Genomic DNA, 26544 nt, shown 5'->3' with positions numbered 1-26544 from the left:
AACATGCCTCGCAGAGCAATGCATGCGCCCTGCCTGGCTCAACCTAAAAAGGAGTTGATGAGTTCTCAATACACACTATTAGTAGGAATATATATTGTTGTCCTTGGTTTTGAGAGGAAGTGTGTAAGAGATAAGTTCTGTGATGATTAGAAGGTAAATTCTTTTTTTGTTTTCAAAGTTACGATCTTTGGAAACTCCTGCAGGATTGTTAAAAGTAGGCAAGAGTAGGTGATCTTTGAATGCACTCTGGTGAGCGCACTTTTTACTGTAGGAAGAAAATACTTACTGGAGATGGTGTTTATCAGAGTCTACTATTTATGCTCGTCGGCTTGTTAAAAGTTGTGAGTAGAGGTAAGGCTCTTCACACACCCTAGTATGCACACCCATAATCAAAGAAAGGGGTGTTTGTGAAGAGGACAGTCCCTGGATGCAGCATACTATGCACACCCATCATCCAAAAGAGGTCTCAGCAGAGAAGCCAGTCTCTCTTATCACACCCTACAATGCACACCCATCATCTGAGAAAGCGGTCTGGAAAGAGAGGGCAGTCCTTCCACACACACACTGCTAGGCACATCCGTTATCTGAGACAGAGATCTGAGAGTAGAGGCCTTTCTATCCATACAGCTTACTATGGTTGCCCGTCATCCAAGAAAGAGATCTGGAAACAGAGGCCTGTCACTCCCCAAACCTTACTATGCAAACCAATCATCTGAGAGAGAAGTCTGACAGAAAAGGGCAGTCCCTACCCACACACCCTACACACATTCGTCATCTGAGATATCTCAAAGGAGAGGCCTAGCCATGCACACACCTTACTATACTAAACTGTCATCTGGGAAAGAGGTCTGACAGGAGAGTCCAGTCCATGTACACACCCTAAAATGCACACACCGCCATCTGGGAGAGAGGTCTGAAAGAAGAGGATAGCCCATGTACATACCTAAATATGTACATCCGTCAACTGAGAGAGAGGTCTGACAGGAAACGGCAGTCTCTCACTACTACGCACACCTGCCATCTGAGAGAGAGGTCTTAGCAGATGCCAGTCTCTTTCCACACTCCCTACTATGCACACCCATCATCGGAGAAAGAGGTCTGCAATGAGAGGCCTGTCTCTCCCCACACCTTACTACAGTAACCTGTCATCTGAGAGAGAGATCTGACAGGAGAGGCCAGTCCATCTACACACCCTACTACATACACCCATTATCTGAGAAATAAGTCTGAAAGGAGAGGGCAGCCCCTTCCTACACACTACTATGCACACTTGTTATCCGAGACCGAGATCTGAAAGTAGAGGACAGTCTATCTAAACAATCTATTATGCATGCCCATCATCTGAAAGAAGGGTCTTACAGGAGAGGGCAGTACTTCCCCGCACACTACTATGCATACGTGTGATCCAAAAGAGAGCTATGAAAGGAGACGATAATCCCTACTCACTCCCTAGTATGCACAACTATTATCCAAGAGAGGGTTCTCAGTGGAGCAGTTAGTCTTTTCCATATACTACTATTGTCCAACAACTATGTTGGGATCCAACGAGAGAATCACAAGAGTAGCTTGCATGTTTCAGGGATTGAAGCTTGCCGCATGGGGTTTGTACGATCTTGCATGCATCTCACAAGACTCACATGGAAAATTACTGGGTCTGCCCCAAGGTATTTTACAATCCGGCAAGAGTCTCGTGAGATCATATGGGGAGAGGATAAAAAAAGGGGGACCAAGGCTCAACGAATAGTTACCATTCTTATTATGTGGTTGACGAAATGCTGTGATGTGATTGGGTGCAGAACCAGAGATAGCTCAGGTTGTTCTTGGTGCTTTGGAGGACAAGGAAGTCTGTTTGAGTTGGGGTCAGCAGAAGTGAATTTATTTTGAGCTGAAAGAGACTGGGGTCTTTATCTACATGTATTAAAGAACTCCAAGTTTAGGTAATTGATAATATATTTTATAAACATTGTTGTGAAGTGTCAGTAAGTGCACTAATGTTGGTAAACTTATTTTACAGCACATTTACAGGCTGAAAAGGGAAGGCGTATATCTCTTAATATAGCTTTTGAGAAGTTGACATTAGAATGTAGATAGATATCAGAAAGTATTGCACATTTAATAAAATAATTACGTGTTCCAACTGTATCTACGTGTAAGTAAAGGAGGCAGTGCTTGTCAAATTTGAAAGCAAAAGAATGGGAATGTGTTAATACAAGCCCAAGTGTTTTATGGACCTCACTGCACATATACTTTAGGCCTATGAGATGTTTCAGTGGCAATATTGCTATTTCTAGAGTGAAATACTCTGCTCAGTGTGAGCAAAGGTGTCTCAAGAGGAATGTGTTACTTTATAAACTTTTATGAAATCAGGTTTGATGGCATGTTGTAATTTATTTGTGAAAAAAAATATACTGGGTGAGGGTTTAGAATTTTTCTGGAGAATGGAACAACAAGTTAGTGGTACACTAGATCTAAATGTGTGATTGTGGGTGAAAGATGTAGAAAACTTTATAGAATATAGTGAAGAATGAATGTTATGATTTATTAACTAGTATATAACTTTTACATTATTGGATATTTTTTCTTTTTGTAGGGGGAAAATGGTAAACATGAGGTGTGAACAAGAAAAGTACCATGTGAGAAGATATATGGAGGAAAAAAGAAGTTGTGTTCACTTTTAAAAAAACAGGAAATAATTACTTTGAGGAAATTAAGGAAAAGAACTATTAATTGTAGAAGTGAAAGTGTGTGTATTGCACATGGGGACATCTGTGATCTCGCACAAGCTTGTGCTGTGTAGGTCTACTTGTCTCTTAGGAAATAATTATCTGCTTACATATTCAGTAAAAATTTGATTTTTTTAAGACAAGCAGAATTATTGTCTTTTTCAGCAGTGAGTACTTGAGCAGGCACAGTGTTTCTAAGTTGAAACGATGTAGAAGCACATGAGGAGCTCTGCAGTTCAGTGGCGTAAGCTAACTCTGACATAACTAGCCTCTGTAAACTAATTTTTTTAAACTGTACCTATGTGAAACTTTTCTGAGAGCTTTTTGCTAGCTGGCCTCAAAACAAACAAGCATTGGCATAGCCAATAGGTCTCGCCTTTGGGACCTTATGTGTTTATCCAGAGCTATTGGCTTTGTCAATGTCTTTAAGCTATGTTGTAGAGCAGTGTGGCTGCTTTGCAGCATGTTGAAAAGTTATAATAAAAAAGGGTTATAAGTATTTTTGTTACCTTTTAGATAAACAAGAAGACATTGTGTACAACAGAACGAGCCTTTAAAAAAAAGAATTAACATAAAAAATGTCTTCTAGTTTTTTGGTCCTTGCAATGCTGACAACTTGACGGTGGATGTTGGGAAATAGTATCTGAATTACAAAACAAGCAGTGGATGGATACTAGGGGAGAATCAACAGATGCCAGATACAAAGACAAACTGAGGTGTTTGGTATGCTGGTGTGGAGGTGATGCTTAGTTGATACCGAGTGGTACTGAAATGGTGCAGAGTGATGCTGAGGTGATGTGGAGTAATGCCATGGTGCTGAGTTATGCTGAGGTGGTGGTGCTGCATTGGTGCTCAGGTGGCGCTAAGCTGGTGCTCAGGTGGTGCTGAGTGATCCTGAGTTGGTGATGCTGCACTGATGCTGAAGTGGTGCTGAATTGCTGATGGGGTGGGGCTGTGCTGGTGCTGATGTGGGGCTACACTGGTCGTGGTACACTGATGCAAAGGTGGTCTTGTGCTAATGTTGAGGTGGTGCTGCACTGCTTGGAGTACTTAGAATGAGGAATTACCACTGGGAACAGAGATACAGGCACAGCATTGCCTAGAGGACTGAGAATGGGGGAGTTACGGACGGGACCAGAGAAGCAGCTATCAGCACTGTTAACAGGACTAAGAGTGAGGAATTACCCTTGGGACCAGAGAAGCAGCTGTAGCACTGTCTAGAGGACTTAGATGGTAATGTTGAGGTGGTGACCCAATTAATTATGTTGTGTTTTAAAGAACAGTGGTACGACATTGTGACAATTTTTGGTAAAAGTAAACATTTACACCAAGCCCCTCTACTGTTACATACACACACAAACACACACAAGCACAGGTGTGTACAGTCCATGTAGAGTGCGGAAATCCCTCATCTCTCTGCTTTGCGCACCATGCTGTGCTCTCTGGTAAACAAATGTTTGTGTTTGGAAAAAAACACATGCACAAACCTTGCATGAAAATGACATTCATGAAATGCGACGCAGATGAGTATTAGAGCTGCATTAGCCATGAAAGAGAGCGGGACAGATATTTATTTTCTCCGGTCTCATACAATAAGGATTTCTGATATAGAGGCAGCACCTGCATTGCCATACTGCATTCACAAGCCCTACAAAGATAGAACGTGTTGCATTATGCACTATTGCCCAATGTAGTTGTAGAAACACTTTCCACTTCACATTTCAGTCACTTCTGTATGTGAGCAAAGGGCATTGTTTCAGGTTTATTTTTTTTTTTTAAATAAACAGCTTTCATCTGATTAACCCTTTCGGTGCGCAGGACGGCTGGGAGCCATCCTGCGCCACGGTGGTCATGCTGACATAATTTCACCGAAACTGAAATGAGCCTTTAGGCTCATTTCAGTTTCACTTTCTACGTGCTCAGGAGGCTATTTCAGCCCCCTGAGCGCGTAGAAAGACAAGAGATGTATCATTGGAAAGGGGAGAATCTCCTCTTTCCAATGATACCCCTCCCCAGGGATCCACCCACTAGACACCAGGGTGGGGCAAGGGCCTTCGCTCCCCCATAAAAAAATTGGCAAAATTCAGTCTTTCTGCCCCCCCCGGGGGACAGAAAGTCCACTAAACACCAGGGTTTTTCTTTTTGAGCAATTGTTTTTAGGGTGGGGGCTGCCCAAAACGGCATTCCAATGACCCCACCCCCTGCCGCAATAACAGCCTTTCTGCCCCCTGTGGGGGGCAGATGGGGGCAGCAGCCCCCAATATACCCCCCTGGGGGAGCAGAAAGCCCACTAAACGCCAGGTATTTTTGGGGGTAATTTAATTAGGGTGGAGGCTGTCCAAAACGGGCATGCCAATGCCCCCACCCCCGGCCACAATTACAGCCTTTCTGCCCCCCGGGGGGGCAAAAAGTCCACTAGACGCCTGGGATTTTTTGGGGGGCAATTTGAATTAGGGTGGGGGCTGACCAAAGCGGGCATGCCAATGCCCCCACCCCCGCAATAATTACATTCTTTCTGCCTCCCCTGGGGAGCAGATGGGGCAGTAGCCCCAAATGTGCCCCCCTGGTGGGGCAGCAAACCAACTAGAAACCAGGGTTCTTTTGGGGCAATTTTAATGAGGGTGGGGGCTACCCAAAACGGGCATGCCAATGCCCCCACCCCTGCCAAAACTACTGCCTTTTACCCCCCCGGGAGGGCAGATTGGGCAGTGGCCCCTGATCTGCCCCCCGGGGGGCAGAAAGCCCACTACGCGCCAGCGATTACGCTGGCTTTTTTATGCATGGGGGTGGGGGCTGCCCATAATGGGCATAGCAATGCCCCCACCCCTACAAAAAATAGCCACAGTCTTTCTGCCCCCCATTGGAGGCATATCGGGGCAAACCCCCCCACCCCAGATTCCCCCCCAGGGCGGCAGAAAGCCCACTAGGCACCAACTTTTTTTAATAATGTGCCTACCTGTCGATTTTGGGCCCTAGCGTAGCTGGCACATAGGGAAACCTAGCAAACCTGTACATTTTTTAAAACTCGACACCAAGGAGAACCAGGATGGAGTGACTTTGTAAAAAAAAAAAAAAAAAAAAAACATATTTTCCTCACAGTTCTGGAAACTGCATGGATCCACAAAATTCCACCCACCCCGTCTTCCCCCAAGTCTTCCGAGAAAAATGATACCTCACTTGTGTGGGTAGGCCTAGTGCCCGCAACAGGAAACGGCTCAAAACACAACGTGAACACACCACATTTTCACAGTGAAAACTGACCCTTTTTTGCAAAGTGTCAAGCTGTAGATTTTGAACCCTAGCTCTGCCGGCAGCTAGGGAAACCTCAAAGTTTGTCTAAAAAAACACACTTTCTTCACATTTCTGTGGTGGAAAGTTCTGGAATCTTCTTGGATCCACAAAATTGCACCCATCCCGTGTTCCCCAAAGTCTTCTGAGAAAAATGGTATCTCACTTGTGTGGGTGGGTCAAGTACCCGCGACCGGCAAGGGCCCAAAACCTATTGAGGCGACATCAAAATTACCTATCACAAAACAACCTGGTTTTGCAAGGGGTTCCCATGAGTTTTTGGCCCCGGGGTCATCGGCCATCTAGGTACACCTACCAAACCCACACATTTCTGAAAAGTAGACACCCGGGGGAGTCCAGCAAGGTATGGCTTGCATGGGTCCCCCAACATTTCCCTACCCAGAATCCCATGCAAACCTCAAATTATGTTGAATTTTTTTTTTTCTCATATTTCAGTGTGAGAAATTTGTAGGATCACAGGGCTGACACAAATTTCCTACTACCCAGCGTTCCTCCAGGTCTCCCGATAAAAATGGTACCTCACATGTATGGTTAGGCATAGTGGCTGCAACAGGAAATATGCCAAATCATACTGTGGAGACTTCAAAATTACCTATAACAAAACTACCTAGTTTTGGGGAGGGGGGAACCTGGTTTTTTGGCCTCGGGCTCGTCGCCCTGGGGAGTCCAATGAGGTATGGATTGCGTGGATCCCCCAATGTTTCCCTACCCAGAATCCCCTGCAAACCTCACATTTAGCTGTAAAAAAACACATTTTCCACATATTTTTGCGTGGAATCACCGTGCCGTCACAAATGTCCTACCCCACAGCATTCTCCTTGGTGTCCCGAGTAAAATGATACCTCACTTGTGTGGGTGTCCAATTCCATAGTTTACAGGTGAACGCGTCAAAGCTTATAACACCCCCCATGAACCCTTTTAAATGGGGGAATAACAACCATCTTGGAAAATGCAGAATATAATGTTCTCTTAGGGATGTACCATTGGAATCTGCTCATTAGATATTCCAGGCCTGGGTCATGAAGAGCTTTATAGGTTATACAAAAGCCTTTAAAAGCAAGTTGTTTTTTTACTGAAACCCAATGAAGATTGGCTTTGGCTTGTGAGACTGAATAGAATTTTGGGATCTTTGGGAGGGGACAGATGGCTGCATTTTGTAAAAGCTGGAGTTTGTTTAATAATAGTTGTTGAATGCCAGGATATAAAGCATTGCAGTAATCAATTCTGGACATTACTAGGGCATATATTATTGTTTTTTGAAGCTCAAAAGGGATAAAGGGGAAGATTGTTCTCATAAGAAAGAAGCAAGTGGGGGTGACTTGATTGATTTGATTGGCAATCATTAGCTTCTCGTTAAAAATAAATCCCAAATTCTTAACCTTTCTGGCAGGGGAAGGGAGAGGGCCACAATTCTGCGGCCACCAGTTAGGGGGCCACTAGCAGATGTCATTTCCAAACAGAAGAACCTCGGTTTTGACAGAGTTGTTTGAGGCTGTTGTTTTCCATCAATCTGCCTATCTAGAGCATACAGTTGTTAAATAATTTTGCTACCTTAATGATGTCTCTTGAGATTGAGACTACGATCTGAGTATCATCCATGCAGGAAACTATAGAAAAGCCAAAGGAGTGGATCAGTTTTGCCAGTGGTGTAACATACATGTAGAATAGTGTAGAGCTTAATGAAGATCCTTGTGGAACTCTGCAGGAAAGAGGGAAGGGTTAGGAAAGGTTGTCTCCTAAGGAAACTGATTGTTCTCTGTTAGTAAAAAGAAAGAGCTTAATAGAGCCATGGTAGAATCCCTAATACCAGTGGTCTCCAAGTGATCTAACAGCACCTTCTGATTAACAGTGTTGAACGCAGCCGACAAATCCAAAAGGATATGCGCCACCTTTCCATCTTTATCTAATATCGCTCTGACTTCCTCGGTTGCTGATAAGTCAGATTCAGTGTGGTGATTACTTCTAAACCCATACTGTGGGAGGTCTAACAGATGATTATTATCCAGGAATGAGGAGAGTTCAATGTTCACAGCTTTTTCTATAATTTTAGCTGGCACGGGAAGATGGGAGATAGGACGATCGCTGCTCACTTCACATAAATTAAGGTAGGTTATAGGAAAACAAATGGTAAAACAGAAGCCTTTATCTATATTTTTGGAAAGTATCCTGAGCTAGCACACTATTGCAGAGCTCAGTGAGATGCAATGCCGCTGTCTCTGGGACAAGATGTAGGATTCTAGGAGGGCACAGTCTGTAGGAGCTCCCAACTTCTTTGAACCAATCAATTTAGTTACCGCCTCCCTCGTCAGAGGGGTAAAAGTGTTAAAAGTCTTAGTAATGGGGGGGGGGGGGGTGGCGATCATTTATAGGATAGCTTAGGTTAATTTTAGTATTGGAGGCACACCCAAGACAGACTTTTTTAACATTATATTAATAAAAATCGGCTAGTTTGTCACAAAAGGATTATGTTCAGCTGTGTTTTTATTACTGAAATTTAGAAGTGTGTTAAAGATTTTAAAGAGTTCTTTGGCATTGTTTTTGGCAGTTTACATTTTTTCTGTATAATAGTTAGATATCACAATTACAATCATGGCTTTGCAGTCTTTAATGAAATGTTTATATTTGTCTCTTTCACATGAACTATAATTTTCCTCCATTTTTGTTCCTATCTTCCTCAAATTTGTTTTTGATTTGTTTTTGTAATCTTAATTTAGGAGAATACCAACAGGCTAATAGTGTACTTTAATGATTTTTCTGGATCTTTGAAGGGGCCAGCTGATTCACCGCTGAATTTATCCAATTAGTATAATTTATTGTTGTTAGATACAAATTATTATCTAAAATGGGTTGGTCTCTAATAACATTTCATTCAATTTGTTTATATCAATTTTATGCCAAGCATGTATTTTGATGTGTCTGTTTCTTGCCCACTTTGCTTGCCTGCTGCCAGCCAGAAGGACGCCAACACACATCTCCCGAGTGGAAGGAGGAGGAGCCAGATCCCAGCTGACCCGAGCGCGCACCATAAAGGTGCTGGTCATCTCCCGTGGCACGCATTTGCGAGGGCAGAGCACGGGCCAAGGGCGGACACGTCTGAACCTGTCAGAGACTAGAGGAGGCCGGGATGGGCCCCCCTTTTTTGTTTTTCTGTTCTCTGCCCTTGGAGTTTTGGTATCTAGGCTACGATCAGGACCTATGAAAGTCTGCTGGGATGAACATCAGGAGGACCAGAGATTGGGTCTTGTATTTGGTGATCTAAGCAGGGAAGAGTTTCATCTTTTCATCTTCCCTGTGTGGTGGCCCTGTGTTTGACCTGTTGGCTACACCCCCTCTTGATGCCTTGTCTTGCAGTGGAAAGTCCTTTCCTTTTGTGGGATCTTCAATTTTTCATTTTTCCAATCAGACAGTTTGTCAGCTTGTCAGCTGGACCGCTAGGCGATTGTTGGATCTAGTTGGGTCATCCCTGTAGGGCTGCTGGGTTGTTTGAGTGTTGTTACAATGGGCAAACTTAGGCTAGTGGGACCCACCCCATAGGACCCTGTGATAACGGTGACCAATATGGACGCTTTCCTGCAGAGAGTTGTCGGGGTTCTGGAAAAGAAAATTGAACTGCCCACTCAGTGACTGTCTTGATCTCCTATTCCCCCTCCTCCCAGAATTCCTTTGCTCCCTTACAATCAGGGTCACCAGCACCGGCACAAGTTTTTTGTGCCGTTCTGACAGACGTGGCACAAGATCTGTCCGAGTTTGATCGTCTACGCCAATCCCACCCATACAGGATAGTGTTCAGTCACCAGCGCCTCGGGCAGTGTGTACAGTCCCTGGTGTGGGCCCTGGTGTGGGGATGGGAGCAGGGAGGGCAAAGAGGAAGTGCCCCTCGATGGGAGTGGGAGGGGTTGGGGGGGGGGCATGCAAAGCACCGGAAGAGCTTCGGTCCACATCCTAATTCCTCAGTGTCCCTTACAGAGCCCAGTACGGACAGGACTCTCTTGCTCGATATGTTTAAGGTAGCCTTGCTATCAGCATTGGATTCTAAACTAGACCCAATTCTACATCGTTTATCTGTGATTGAAAATAACTTGACTAAATTGACTGCTTTACTGCAGGGGGACCATATAGAGGGACCATACAAAACCGCCCATATGTCTCCCAACTCCAAGGGTCATGAGTAACAGTTCCTGTGGAAATGTTTTGTAGCCTGGTCCCAGGCCTTCACCTAGGTCTGCGTTATGCAGCGAACCAGTCATCCAGTGTCTAAAGTCTGCTCTGCTACAGCCGTACCAGCTTTGAACAGTATAGGCCATAGGCACGTACAGTTAATCTCATGGTGGGGGGGTACTTCGTATTTAGAGCATCATCAGATTCAAGGCCCCAAAGCAGGCGGTTTAAACAGCTTTCCGGATGAAAGGCGGGGAGGGATGTTTCGAGGGGTACCTAGCAATCTTACCCCAGAGTTTGTGTACTGTCCACCTGCCACCAGAGTCGACCCCGCTTGTAGTGGTTTTATCCAATGTTCCTCGACTTAACCCGGGTACCAAGGAAGATTTTGATTAATTGAAGAATAAGGTAGTGCACGGTTAAATATCAACATAGCCCCAGAACCGAGGGTGGAAAATCAGATCATCATGGTGTGCAGGTAATCCTGGGTGGGCAGTGCCAAGAAAGTCTGGCTAAGGATCGTGTCATTATCAATTTTAACAGTCCTCTTATGGTAAACAGTATTTTATGTTCAGTTGTCCATCTCAACTATAGGAGTCGGAACTCTGCCATTGTGGCACTCCTGCTGTGCTATTTTTATAGGCCCTTGAACCATCCACTGCCCCCATTTGGAAACATTCAGGGGCGGCCTCAAGATGCGAGTTATATGAATCAGCATGAGGCAGTGATGGGCGTAAGCTTGTCAAACAGGTTTATACCCCTGAGCTCATTAGAATGTTGTGATTGACTGTGTGTTGACCCACAGGATCCAGATGTTCTCCCTCCACAGGGGGTGGCACGGACATTGGGCCCGGGTTCTCAAGATTTTATGGGGTTTAAGTATATTTCCTGGAATACTGCAGGGCTTGCAAGTAAGATTGATGACCCGACTAGCTGCTCTTTTTTTAAACATATTTTTATTGCCATTTTCCATATCGCTTTGGAGTACATGCAAACCTTTTTCATCTTTTATACACATTGTTTTGGATATATACAATATAATCAGCTATTTTTTTATAGTCCTGATTGGCTGGTCTATGTTAAAGGTTTTGATGTGATATTCCTCCAGGAAACATGGGCTCTCGAGAACAGATTCTATTTTGAAGGATATCAATTTTTTTTAGTTCCAGCTACCCCCTCCTTGCTAGAAAAGCCAAGGGGCCTGGTAACTTTTGTTTCATTAGCAGTTTGAGACAGTTCTGCTACATTGCCCAACACCTCCTCCACTTTGCGTGCAATGTCATTATCTAGCGGGACGAGTAAGCTCCTGCTCAAACTTTTATAATGCGGGAGTCGCCCAAATGGAAGTATGTAACATTACACGACTGGGTTCTTTATTGAGGGATATTACCTTGAGTGGGCAGGATTATTCCAATGTACTTACAGCAGGTGGCTTTAATATTCACATGTGCGGGGGACATCTGGCACGGGGGTGAAAGACATGGCTTGTGCGTGCCACGCAGGTTTGCACATGGAACATACCCCCCAGGGCTCCACCCTTAATGCTATTTTACATGACTTTGACTTAACATCGGCAATGAACAAGCTGCCTCCGGAGAAAACTGATACTGTATCCACTTTTACCGGGAGAGGGTGTGAGACTTTTATTGATTTCATCTTTGTCTCTATACCATTTTATTTTTATATTATGGACTTTTAAATTAAGGCATGTACACACATTGATCATAATCCTGTGTGTGTCTCAACAGGATGGCTGTGGGTGATCAAGCAAATTAAGGAGGGTCTGGGGGTTCCCCTAAAAGCTGTGGTAGTGGGGAGGAGACTGAAGTCGGGTCAAATTGTTCCGGACCAGCTCCATGAGTCCCTTTTAACCCAGTGCAACAGGGAGTTTGCTATCTGTTTAGACAGTGCGGCCAATCCACTGGATAATATGGAGGCCTTTGGAAGTATGTCTGGTGCTATAGTGAATCTACTGCGGGCTCCGGGTAGGTGTTTATCACATTTAGGACCAAAATGGTTTGATTTCGAGTGCTTCTGTGTCTCTAGGAAATTGAAAGAGGCCTTGGGAGTGACACCTCGTGCCCCTCTGGTTGTTAGGAGCCTTCGAAGAGCCTATAAGGGTGCCCTGGCAAAGCGTAAGTCTGCCATGAAAGAGGAGGCCCAGCCAGAACTGGTAGAGGCCAGTACCTTGGGCAACAGTTCCAAGTTCTGGAGCATCATTAACAGCCCCTTTTTAGCAGGCGACATTGGCAACTTAATGGCGAAACGCCGGGGATCGGGTCCAAGTAGGTGGTGAAGCGGAGCAGGACTCTTGACGAAGGTTTGACTACAGAGCTACTCCATTAGCCCTTCCATCCCCTGAGAAACAACTACCATTCGAAGTCCGGATGGATGTACAACGCAGGACAGATTAATTAATCAGTCTTCTACACAAGGAGTAGCTACTCTACCCTTGTCTAAAAAAACAGAATAGGGTATTCCCCCATCTGAATCCCAGGGTGGCCTCATTTGCCCTGAAGAAAGTCCTGGACCTTTATGGCCGCTGTGGACTGAAACATGTTGGCACTAGGGTCATAGGACCATAATACTCCTATATATACCCCTACTCTTATTATTTTTAATCAACCCAGACAGACCCAAAAATAAAGGGAAACTGGGGATCTGCCTGAGGTTTTTTATCTTATAGCCTCCCTGGTCTGCAACTTCTTCAAAGCGCTCCCAACACTGTGGTCGAGCCCACCCCGACTTTTAGGCGTCGGGGTGACCCGATGATGAAGCATGACACCACTAGGGTGTGTGAGGGTACCTTAATCAAAAGGAATTGCTTCCTTGCTCACCTAGTGGTGAAGTTATAAGTTCCCCTGTTCATCATAACATTCCATTTAGACGGAACATTAATGACCATTGTATGGTTAGTTGGAGTAAAATTATTTGTGAAACTATTTATACTGGGAGGTGTTACTCTGACCTATATCCTCTCTACCCTTTGGGCATGAGAAGTCACTTTTCTCAACAGCCTTTGTATACACAACTTAATGGACACCCATATCTTAGAGAATGATTGAGTTAGCCATTTTTAGGGCATGTTCTAGTCTGACCTAAGCTCCAGGTAAGGGTGGGAAAGTGTGGAAGGTAAATCCGAGGTCGTATTTATAGGCAAGAGGTAAGAGCCGGCTTCATGGCATTTTCCAAAAACAAGGCTCCAGGCCCGATGGGATTCCGCCAGACCTTTACACTGAGAATGTGGAAACTTGGGTGCCTGTACCTATAGCAATCATAAATGTGTTGGTTCAGGTCGGCCGCCCAGACTCATGGGCCCTATCGAACATTGTCCCTGTTTTTAAAGAGGGTGATCTGGATAGCACTCATTGCAATAGACCCATCTACCTCTTGGATTCTGTGGTTAAGGTGGTGGGCCATATGGTTTTAGAAAGACTTGAAACCTGGGTGGAAGAAAACAATATCCTAGCTGAGGTACAATATGGATCCCGCCCAGGTCGTTCTACAGTGGATAAATGCTTAAACCTATATATGGTTTTGAATAAGTACACTGTGGCTCATACCGGTTCTATCCACCTAGCATTCATTGATCTGTCCTCAGCGTTTGATCATGTTGATAGATCAAAGCTTTGGCAGATGATGCTTTCTGTTGGTATTGACAGGGACAATGTTTTGTTTTTAAGGGACCTTCACAGAGACACACAAGCAATTGTCCGTTACTCAAAAGAATTTAAAGTAACCCGCAAGTTTGCGATTAGGAGAGGGGTGCGCCAGGGGTGTATCTTAGCTCCATTCCTTTTTAATTTGTACATTAACTCCCTGGAGAAGGTCCTTTTCAATTTAAAAGCTGATTGCCACCAGGTTGGTAAGCATAGTCTGCCGGTCCTTCTGTAAAAAGAACAACTGATGGACACAAAATGCAGAACAATGTCATACATTCACCCCAGTACAGAGATCTGGGCCTAAATCCATAGTTGTTTTGCTCACCATGCCATTCCAGTTTGGACCCAGCCATATGCAAATCAGTCTTGACCCTGCGCCCCAATGGGAACAGTCCAGCCTGAACTGCCAGGCCAGCTCCTCCCTGGACCGGAAACAAGCATCCTAGTACCGGTTTCGGGCTTTCAGCCCTCATCAGCCAGGATAGCTTGACTCCAGTGGCATGGAGAGCACGGAACCCACATCTGGGCATACCCGTCCCACTCGGGGTGACAAATGCAAAAAGAACAATTGATGGACAGAATGCAGAACAATGTCATACATTCAACCCAGTACAGAGATCTGGGCCTAAATCCATCGTTTTTTTGCTCACCATGACATTCCAGTTTGGACCCAGCCATATGCAAATCAGTCTTGACCCTGCACCCAATGGGAACAGTCCAGCCAGAACTGCCAGGCCAAGTCCTCCCTGAACTGGAAACAAGCATCCTAGGAGTGGTTTCGGGCTTCCAGCCCTCATCAGCCAGGATAACTTGACTCCAGTGGCATGGAGAGCATGGGACCCACGTCCGGGCATACCCGTCCCAATCGGGGTGACAAATGCAAAAAGAACAATTGGTGGACTGAATGCAGAACAATGTCATACATTTACCCCAGTACAGAGATCTGGGCCTAAAACTATCGTTTTTTTTGCTCACCATGCCATTCCAGTTTGGACCCAGCCATATGCAAATCAGTCTTGACCCTGCGCCCCAATGGGAACAGTCCAGCCCGAACTGCCAGGCCAGGTCCTCCCTGGACTGCAAACAAGCATCCTAGGACCGGTTTCGCGCTTTCAGCCCTCATCAGCCAGGATAGCTTGACTCCAGTGGCATGGAGAGTACGGGACCCACGTCTGGGCATACCCGTCCCACTCGGGGTGACAAATGCAAAAACAACAGTGGATGGACAGAATGCAGAACAATGTCATACATTCACACCAGTACAGAGGTCTGGGCCTAAATCCATCGTTTTTTTGCTCATCATGCTATTCCAGTTTGGACCTAGCCATATGCAAATCAGTCCTGACCCTGATGATGTACCTAAGCCAGCAAGCAAACGCCAAAAACAAAAAAACTGTTTTCGCGTGCTTCGTAGATTATTTAGCCGCCTTTGATGGGGTGCCTCGATACAAGCTCTGGGCTAAACTACGCGGTTCCATGATGGAATATCGTTAACATAAATATCGTCATAAATAAATATCGTCACTAAAATATCGCTTACATTAATATCGTCATCCTATACTTAAACAAGGATTCACACAAATATCGATTTTTTTTTATCGACAACCCTAATATCGTTCACACTAATATCGACAACATAAATATCGACTTCTACATGATCGACTTTATTTTAAATAACATGACCTTAGACATATATATCGACTACACTAACATCGACGACCTATCTGCTTATAGAAATATACAAAAAATATCGTCTTTTTATTACCAACTCGATATGCACTATTCTTTTATTTTACACACTTTTTTTTAACTATTTAACTTTACAAAACTATTCACACATATAATTATTTAACGGTTTTCTAATTCTAAATAACGTTCTCGACCAATGATTTTGAAATTTCACTAATTGAACCAATCAAAAGCTACCATTAATTAACTCACTAATATAAAAACAATTATACACTTCACGTAATTTACCATTTTTGGGCCAAACTTGGAGAAAAACAGTTACCTTGCTGAGAGAAGAAAATACAAACCTACGACTACAACTACAAAACGTCATACTACACTTGAAGTAAGTAAAATCCCATTGCTTTTTTCATTCGAACTTAGCATAAAGTAGATAAACTCCCTAAATTAAAAAGTGTTCTTCTTTAGAGTGAAAAAAGAACATGTTGAACTTATCAACAACGACCAGAAACTTACATGTAAAAACATTTATTAACTACCTTATCCATGTCTACTTAGATAGCTGACAAAAATTATTTAAACTTGCTAAGTAAATGTACAATTTACTTCATATATTAACAACTACTATCATCCAAATACTATAAGTAACACAATGATTAGAAAAAAAAAATGAATGCTGCACTAGGTTGCTGTCCAGTAGCACAGGCGCAAAGGAGGATAGTTCAGTTAATCCATGAATGTATAGGCAGCATACGTGGCAACTGCTTCCAACAAAAAATCGTTTGCAGGGCCACTAAAAGTCTCAGCCATCCAATTAATTAAAGAAAAGGAACATACGTGTTCTTCAACCATCGGAGCCTCTAGCACAATCAGAGGGCAACCGGAATGTTCCTCTAAATAGCTCATAGCCAAGAAGTCGTAGGCAGCCGTTGATATGTCCCAATTACCCAGGATACCATGCGCCGCACCACAAGCCATAATCCGGACACCAGAACAGGCCAACTCGTGAGACACTAAGGGCCTCATCAGTCGATCGAAATCCGGCACCGGAGACACCGTGTTGGTCAAGCACAAATCCAGAGGCCATTCAAAGGGACAATCCAGGCAGTGAAATACAGGTTGCACGCAGGTGAAGTAGGAATACCTGAAGGATAATCCATATGCCAGGCTTAAAGTCGCCAATGGCAGAGTACCATAAAAGTCAAGCATCCTATCACGAAGAAGATGCAGACGTGACAGGTGCTCGTGTGGCACAGAAACAGCAGCCATTCCGTAGTATGAAAAGTAAAAGCAGCACACCTGCCACCAGCGCCAGAAGCAGCGGAACACCTCCAAAGATGCTCGAGAAAATCGAATGAAAAAATGCCGGAATCACACCAAAAATAGTTTGGAAAGAGGTCACGAGGCCTGAGCCTACAAGTTTAAAAAAATGAGCCAGGCCGGTCGTGGACGAGGAATTGAAAATAGTTAGGATCAAAGCTCCGAAATGTAGGGGGAGGTCAGTATTCAAAACCGCCTGTACCTCAGTGCGCGTATTAGCAACGTGAAGGACAAATGTTTCATGAGAGGAAGTCAATGACACCTCTTTTTGGAACAATACAGCTCTTATTCTGCTCAACTTGTTGAACTCTGCTTTCAAGGTTGGAATCGAAGGCCAGATGGAAACATCCAGCCGCCCGTGCGGGGGTGAAAAGAGAACATTATTGCAGGAGACAACCCTCTCCGATACAGTTACTATATATGGGATTCCCACTAACATCCCGCAGCAAGCTTCATTATTCAAAATTAAATAACTACTGTTTGCAAGCAGCCTCAAAGAAGGCGTAATCACAGGCACTGGGACACCTCGTAGGACGCAGGCCAAAATCGGGGCTTGTACATTGCATGCACCGTGTAATTGAATGTGCCTACATACCAAGGAATGATCTGGTGTCGTGGTACATTCCTCACCCTTCAGATAAACCTCAGTTCCGTCCCTAGTACATCTATACGTAAAGGGGAGGGACCAAACCTCATGTATGAAAGCGGTGCCCAGCTGTTCATATCTACCCAGAGCATAATGTTTCATACAAGACGTAAACTTAAGAAGTGCGAACGGTAGAGTTATCAACCCGTATATAAGCCACGTGACTGAATTGATTTCCGCCACAGAGAAAGGTAACGGTTCTAATTTTTCAATATGTAATAATGAATATTTAGCATCTTTCATGGACATAAATAGCTGCTTATCAGTAATGTTAAAAGGAATGAATAACGATGTAGTGCTCAAATAGTCCCAAGGGACCCTCCCTGCCTTTAACGTCTGCAATGTCCATTCAAACTGCATAACAGAACGCAACTGGTTTTGACCATTATATAACACAGACATATCATCATGCACAATATCAACAACTGACGAAACAATATTATCTAATGTATAAATTCTGGAAGAGAGAGTGCTAATGCTGTTATCTATAACGGCTAAAACCTTTTCCATGTTTGCTTGGTCAATAGCTCTCAATCTTGAAGCCGCCTCAATTTGCGAAAATTTCCACACTTCGTTGTAAATAGCATACGCCCACCTTTTGGTTCTGCCACCCACAGGACCTTTAACAAAAGAATTCAAATCTATTTTGTCATGTAACTTCGAAAAATGAACTTTGACAGATGCTAAGGTGGAATGTCGCAGCCAGGATTGACATAACTTTCCCACAGAATATGTAGTTACAGTATGTGACGACTCAAACCGAGGGTCTACGCGTTCCAGAGGACTAAATACCCTTTTGATCAAAAATAAATTGTAAACTCAGGGAAAGTTCTGGATAGTAAACCATAATAAATTACTATTCTAACTCCAATCCAACATAAGTCAGGGAAAGTGCTGGATAGTAAACCATAATAAATTACTATTCTAACTCCAAACATAACATAACTCAGGGAAAGTGCTGGATAGTAAACCATAATAAATTACTAATCTAACTCCAATCCAACATAAGTCAGGGAAAGTTCTGGATAGTAAACCATAATAAATTACTATTCTAACTCCAATCCAACATAAGTCAGGGAAAGTGCTGGATAGTAAACCATAATAAATTACTATTCTAACTCCAAACATAACATAAGTCAGTGAAAGTGCTGGATAGTAAACCATAATAAATTACTATTCTAACTCCAATCCAACATAAGTCAGGGAAACTGCTGGATAGTAAACCATAATAAATTACTATTCTAACTCCAATCCAACATAAGTCAGGGAAAGTGCTGGATAGTAAACCATAATAAATTACTATTCTAACTCCAAACATAACATAAGTCAGGGAAAGTGCTGGATAGTAAACCATAATAAATTACTATTCTAACTCCAATCCAACATAAGTCAGGGAAAGTGCTGGATAGTAAACCATAATAAATTACTATTCTAACTCCAATCCAACATAAGTCAGGGAAAGTGCTGGATAGTAAACCATAATAAATTACTATTCTAACTCCAAACATAACATAAGTCAGGGAAAGTGCTGGATAGTAAGCCATAACATAAGCCAGGGAGAGTGCTGGATAGTAAACCATAATAAATGACTATTCTAACTCCAATCCAACATAAGTCGTGGAAACTGCTGGATAGTAAACCATAATAAATTACTATTCTAACTCCAAACATAACATAACTCAGGGAAAGTGCTGGATAGTAAACCCTAACAAATTACTATTCTAACTCCAATCCAACATAAGTCAGGGAAAGTGCTGTCTAGTAAACCATAATAAATTACTATTCTAACTCCAAACATAACATAACTCAGGGAAAGTGCTGGATAGTAAACCATAATAAATTACTATTCTAACTCCAATCCAACATAAGTCAGGGAAAGTGCTGGATAGTAAACCATAATAAATTACTATTCTAACTCCAATCCAACATAAGTCAGGGAAAGTGCTGGATAGTAAACCATAATAAATTACTATTCTAACTCCAAACATAACATAACTCAGGGAAAGTGCTAGATAGTAAACTATAATAAATTACTATTCTAACTCCAATCCAACATAAGTCAGGAAATGTGCAGGTTAGTAAACAAAATAAATTTTTCTATCTAAATTATTTTTTAGACCCTATTCCCCTATAATACCAAAATAACGCTTCTTCAATATTAATTTAATATTTTTTATTAATATTAAAAAATAGATTTTGTGTAAAAATTTTAATTTCGATGTTAAATTTTGATTTCATGATACATTTCTAATTTATTAATATTTTATGCAATTTTTAAAGACTACATTTTTAAATTACTACCCACCCTAATCCCCTATAATACCAAAAACCCGCTCCTAAAATTTTTATTTGAAATTTTTAAATTTAATTACAAATTTAAATTCGTAAACAATTAGAAATTTAAAATTAAATTTTAAATTTCTTAATTATTTTCAAATTTGTTTATATTTTATAATAATTTACTATTCTAACTCCAATCCAACATAAGTCAGGAAATGTGCAGGTTAGTAAACAATATAAATTTTTCTATCTAAATTATTTTTTAGACCCTATTCCCCTATAATACCAAAATAACGCTTCTTCAATATTAATGTAATATTTTTTATTAATATTAAAATATAAATTTCGTGTAAAATTTTAAATTTCGAGGTTAAAATTTGATTTCATTATAAATTTCTAATTTATTAATATTTTATACAATTTTTAAACACTACATTTTTAAATTACTACCCACCCTAATCCCCTATAATACCAAAAACCCGCTCCTAAAATTTTTATTTGAAATTATAAAATTTAATTACAAATTTAATTTCGTGAAGAATTCGAAATTTCAATTTAAAATTTGGATTTCTTAAATATTTTCTAATTTGTTTATATTTTATAAATTTTTTAAAAACCAAATTTTAAATTACTACCCACCCTTATCCCCTATAATACCAATAACCCGCTACTAAAATTTTAACAATTCTTTTGTAGAAAATATTTTTTAACACATATTATTACTAGTAGGAGTTTTGTAAGTTTTTTAAAAACATAATACATATTTTTTTATAAATTTTATAACAACTTATATTTTTCTGTCGATATTATATGAAACGACATTTTCTTCAACGATATTCTGTTCATCGATATTTTTTTATGACGATATTTTTGTCATTCTCACGAAACGATATTTTTAAAAAAGATATTTTCTATAACGATATTTTTCACAGTCGATATTCTTACCACGATATTAATGCTAGTCGATATTTTCCCGTCGATATTCTATCTTTATACCAAACTACGCAACTGGCAAATCCCAGTAGGTCTCCTTAATGCCATTATTTTGCTGTACAGTGATACTTAGATTAAAGTAAAACTAGCAGATAACACCACAACGAAGAAGTGCCTCACAAATCGTGGACTAAAACAGGGATGCGTACTTGCACCTACATTGTTCAACCTATATACCGCCGATCTGGGAAAGAAGCTCCACAATGCCAGTCTTGTAATCCCTAAAATCGGAGCCAATAAACTTTAAACACTACAATATGCAGATGATTTAATGGTGATGGATCACACGAAATTCGGGATACAAAGGGGTCTAAATGCCCTCAAAAATTACAACGAAAGAAATTAATTAATAATTAATGCTCAAAAGACCAAAGTAGTCATTTTCGGTCACTGTCCAAAAAAAGCATTACTGAAATGGCATGTGGGCAAAAAGATTATTTTGGTCGCGAATGCCTATAACTACCTTGGGTGCTGGCTAAGCGAAACGGGTAAAGCAACGCTACACCTGCAAAAAATGAAGGCCAAATCACAGTCAACAACTTATGCCCTATGCAAACTACACGAGCTAATGCGAAGCCCAACGACAGTCCCCATCAGAAAAGTATTACAAGCTAAAATCAGGGCAATTGCAGGGTATGCACAGCAGGCATTCCCGGGTAAAATGGAATCAATGTTAGAACAAGCATTGGCATAGCCAATAGGTCGCGCCTTTGGGACCTTATAAGCGTTTAGCCATGCAATACTTGATGTTGTTGCACCATGGAAATTGTGCTGGATAACTAAACACTTATAAGGTCCGAAAGGCGAGACCTATTGGCTATACCAATACTTGTTATAGCACAGTGTTCTCCAATTACGTGTCTTCTTAGCCCTTTAAATTGTGAACATGAGGTCTGCGATTGAGGATTATACCAATGGAGGGTCTCTGCGTTGGATGAATGGTGTTGGACGTTTAATCTACCCCTGGCCCGAGTAAATGTGAGATGTTGCGTTCATAAGGCGAGGGGTTATTCTAAGAGGTTTTCTTGGACGTTCATCTTGTGACCCGTCAAACTATCGCTGCGGGGTGCTCAGCGGGGGCTAGTGGTGGCGATACGACCCTCCACAGACCAACTATGGTAGGGTTCTACGTTTCAAGAGGTCATTTGGTTCCTTTCTGAAAAACCTACATGGCTTCCTATCAACGCCTTCATGCTAGTGCGGAGTGCTACAGCAAGGAAGGAAATACCGCCCTCGTTGTTGTGTGAATTGTAAAATACTGCATTAATGAGAGTTGAGAATGACCTGCAGGTCTCTGGGTCCCGGTGCCACTGCACTTGCTGCACCAATGGTAGCCACGCCTTTGCCTTCTTGCAGTGTTTGTGACTCTTCAATTTCTAATCTGGGGTGTTTTGTTTATGATCTTGGTTCTAGAGAAGCAAAACGGCAGCAAGCATGTCTGCCCGTCTGAAAATACTCAAACCAGAAAGCATTTCAACCCTACACACTTTTTGCGACTTCCTGGTTTCTTGTTCTTTCGAAAGAGGTAGCAAACTGAGTACAATGCTAAGAAGCGCTGACACCTGGGTGGCGGTTTTCCTGGAAGAAGCTAGTCATGAAAGTCAGTCACCGCCAACCCCGTCTTCCAGCTCACCGTGCTTGGGAATTTTCAGTTTCATCACTGGAGGGGCAGTGAGCCAGAAGCACACGCGTGTGCACCAATCATGACTTAGGAATGTATAACTGTGCAAAAACACTCGTGTGCGTGTCACGAGAGCCGAGCGGCCGGAGGTGAAACAAAACGGACCGGTTTCACGATCAAAGGAGTGACTGTGGCGCTACAACGGATCAAAGCGGTGACTAGGACCACGAAACCACGTTGCAACAGTCGATGACAAACTGATTCACTAAATGTCAAGCTGAGTCAGGACAAGGATTGCAGCCGTTCGTAAAACCATTAGTTCTTAACTAGGTAGCAAAAGTGAATTGCATAAAATGCACTATTTCACCACATAAAATTGGCGGCAGCTGGAAAACAGCCCTCGGTGCATACGGCGATACTGATATCATTCAAAATGACACTGCCAGTTAGAAACAATGGACATTCCTGAAATACGACAACATGAGAACACGAAGCCCACATACACTAACCTTACGTGCTGCCCGGCATAAAAAAGTGCTTCACTACCTCGTAAGGCAGCACGAAGTGCTTAATTTGAGCCGGAGGTTATAAGTGGAGCTTACCGGAACTCATTTTTGAGGACTGGAACTTATTTGTTATTATCCTATTGTGGCCCATAGCAAGAGAGAAGAAGGCAGAAAAGGGAGAAGAGAGAATGAAGGATGAAAAGCGGCGGGCAGCAGTGCAAATGGAGTAAGAAGGGAAAACAAGCACGCGCGCCTCACGCTGAAAGTTAAAAAAACAAGCAGCGTGAATTCTCTAAAGTGGATGCAAGTGTGAAGGCAGTGGGAAGCCTTGGCCCAGGGAACTTATTGGGACAATAAAGTCAAATGGAGCCAAATCATTTTTATCATGATTTCCATTTTGATAAAAACACCAAACAGAAAACAAGCCGGTAGCCAATACTTGAAAGGTAAGAATGTATGAATTTTTGAAATAAATGTTCTAAAATAATCATATTCGTCAAGATACGGAGACAGTGGTTTAAAAATTAAGACAAAATCTACAGCTGCAAAATACGACTATACCTAGACACAAATACTGTCCTGGGAAGCGCTGGCTGCCCGCGAGTGGTGCGCACGTGAGAGAGAGGGGGAGCAGGAAGTGAGCCCGGGAGTCTGCTCATTTTCAAACACTGCACTCGTGCTTGCGGTGCGCCGCTGCCCGCAAGGTGGATGCCGCCACAAGCACGAGTGTGTGCTTGAAAATGAGCAGAGCGACGGCGAAAGGCCCTCCTATGCAGCGCATGCACACTGCGTAAGCGAGACCTAAGAAGCACAATGCCAGGCATATAAACGTATTTTTAAGTTGCCAAATAATAACCCGCAACAGCCTGATTCGCTTGGAATTTGGTCTGAAGCAACAGAACAAAGAATGTTTGGGAATGCATGCAAAATACTACTATCAGGTACGCACAGCATCAGCCGGAAGCCTGAAGAGCATGCTGAAACCGATATACAGGGGGGCCGACTAACCCATGGCAATGTTACATGGAGGAAGCAGTGGAAAAGCTGGGCTTAGCAATACAAAATTGGGATCAAGGAGTAACAAATTATCTGGCCATTAAAAACTCAATTAACACACAATGCTCCCAATTGTCACGCAAAAATGATTTAGCAGACTACGCAACAGGAGGAGGACAACTTGGGCTGATCACAGCATAAGCAGGGCATAAACTCCAGCCCTACCTTAGTCGAGCACTGGGAAGGAAAGCACTAAAAAGCATTCTATGGGCCAGACTAGTGCCCCTTCCAACTAAAGAACTAAACCCAGGGTGGAAGTCCCAAGAATTTAAAATCAGATGTAGAATCTGCAACTTTAAATCTGAATCTTTGCTACATTTGATTTGTTGTTGCCCCGGTGTGCTATAGCACCGTCAGAAGCTTTTAAAACAAATATGGCTACGTAACGGGGTTCGGACAGTGAAAGAAGCAGTTTTGGTTTTATTGTTCTGCACCCTAATGTCAGACTTGGCCAGATTTGGGAGATATATGGCCGAGCTGCATCCTAGGCTTATTGAAGAAGAGTGTTCTGGCACTACAGAAGGCGATTCTATCTGCTAAAAAGTCAGTCTCCAGCAATTAGTTTGTGAAGACGCTTGCTTAAATGCTAACTTTAGCAGACATATGAACTTTGTCACAAAGTTGAACTGGTAACTTTTCACCCTTCTTAAAGGAACATTCTTTATTTTAGTGGAACAAGATAATGTCACAAGTGAACTCATTTTGTATAATTTTTTTTAAACAATTGTAATCCAATTATTTCTTTTAAACACATTATTAACGTATGTAAGTCATATTGCAAATGGTTTTAACCCCTTCAGCGCGGCGCGGATTACTGCGCCGTGCTGAAGGTTCGTTGCGCGGGCGGGGCCGTGACGGAGCGGTTCCGTCAACCGCACAGCGCGACCGATGCGCATGACGGAACCGCTCCGTCATGCACATCGAAAGGGTTAAGTAACTGTTTCATTCACAGATGATGCTGTCCTCATGGCTAGGGCAGCCAGGGGCCTACAACATTTGTTGAATTCTTTTGTACATTTTATGGAGGACCTGGACCTGTTGGTTAACCACAGTAAATAGCTTGTAAGGCAGGTGGGACCTCATACAGCTAAGCCCTATATTTTTAAGGTAGGAACTACAACTATCCCTAAGACAAATGTTTTTTCATATCTGGGAGTAGTGTTTGGTGATGCCTTGAGCTGGTGCCTCTTGATTAGTTGAATAAATTGGGACCTGGCTAGAGCAACTGCCGCCGTTTTTAACTTTGCTTCCAGATTGTGTGGAAAACAGATCGGGCCCTCCTATAGATTTATAGAGCTAAATGTTTTGCAAAGGCCACCTATGGGAGCAAGATATGGGGTTATACTGGGCAGGAGGTACTGCAAATCATTGAAAATACTTTTTTGAAACAGGTACTCTCCTTACCACAGAGCATTCCGTACACAAAGAATTGGAGACAGCTTTTCTCTCTGATGAGCTGCCTTTTTGCCCTCTAGCTTTGTGGAGGAGGATTTGGACCAAGAAAGAAAATGCCCTCTGTAAGGACATTCTAAGGGATTGTCTCTCCCTTGATTACGTTAAATATATATGTTGGTTAAAGTGTGTAGGAGAATGTCTTTGCAGCTTAGGAAGGGCAGATCTATTTGACAATCCGGAAGCGAGAGGTAGGAGGGATCTAACTTGGCTGAAAGAGCATTTTATCAAAAGGCGCCTGTGGCATAGAGAGGAGATAGAGCTGAGAAAGCCCAGCATGTGAAGGGACATTGTACTGAAAACCGTGCCAACTATTGAACCATATCTCCTACGGGTTAAAAGTAATCCTGATTGCTTCTTACTGACTGGATTTTGGCTTGATCTTTTTCATTACCTTTTGGCCCAACCATGTGGCATTCATAAAGGGCAGTGTCTCATACCCTGTAGCTGTGACGGGCAGTCTCCTCAGGATATGATTCAGCTTTTACTGTTTTGTAGTTCTTATGAGGCTCCCCGAAAGTCTTTTATTATTCCCATTCTTAAAAAAAACTTGTTTTAAGAGGGCCAGACCTTCTTTTATCTTTTTACAACTTCTTTCAAGTGAGTCAGTACTGTATACACTTAGCTTTTTAAGGGCTGACATCAGGCCTAGGTCCAATTGTGATTAATCTTGATAGTGGGGCCTACCTTTTAACTTTGTAAGTAGGGGTCTATATTGGTCTTATCGCACTGTCTTTTTTATATATGCTGGAGTTTTTATTGATGTTTGTATAACTTTTATGGTTTGAACTGAAAAAAATAGCAAAGTATGATGATGATGATGACCGTTTGAGAGGAATTAGTGCCTGATGGTGCTTTGCTGGGGATTTATATGAAAAGGGCAATAGTTTTAAGGTCTGACAAGGTAAGTGGTAAGGCAGAGTCAAATACAAGTTCAGGTTTAAGATAAAAATTCCATTCACTAAGCATTTTCATACCTTAAAGGCTGCTCGTACTCCTCCAAATTATGAGCCCTACAATAGATTGGAAATTCCTATTGGGTCTCAACAATTTCAAACATGGTTTAATGGGCACATATTACATGAAGTTGAACGGGTCATAATGAGTCCCTTAGGGGCCCAATATCTTT

General features: G+C 42.4%; 1 protein-coding gene across 3 annotated transcripts in view; it reads right to left on the bottom strand.

Moving 5' to 3' along the window:
* LOC146775773 (uncharacterized) overlaps positions 1-26544 on the bottom strand; it is a 409198-nt gene that overhangs the window by 361356 nt on the left and 21298 nt on the right. The window contains exon 1 of one of the 3 annotated variants that reach the window (XM_085636853.1): positions 23004-23125. The exons of the other annotated variants lie outside the window; for them this stretch is intronic. The gene's annotated coding sequence lies outside the window, so the exon portion shown is untranslated. Of the gene's footprint in view, positions 1-23003; positions 23126-26544 lie in introns of those variants that run through there. 3 annotated transcript variants of the gene reach the window in all.

This window comes from Triturus cristatus, chromosome 12, assembly GCF_964204655.1.
Source record: "Triturus cristatus chromosome 12, aTriCri1.1, whole genome shotgun sequence".
In the NCBI taxonomy this organism is placed as follows: Eukaryota; Metazoa; Chordata; class Amphibia; order Caudata; family Salamandridae; genus Triturus; species Triturus cristatus.
This window is presented reverse-complemented; position numbering and strand designations above follow the sequence as displayed.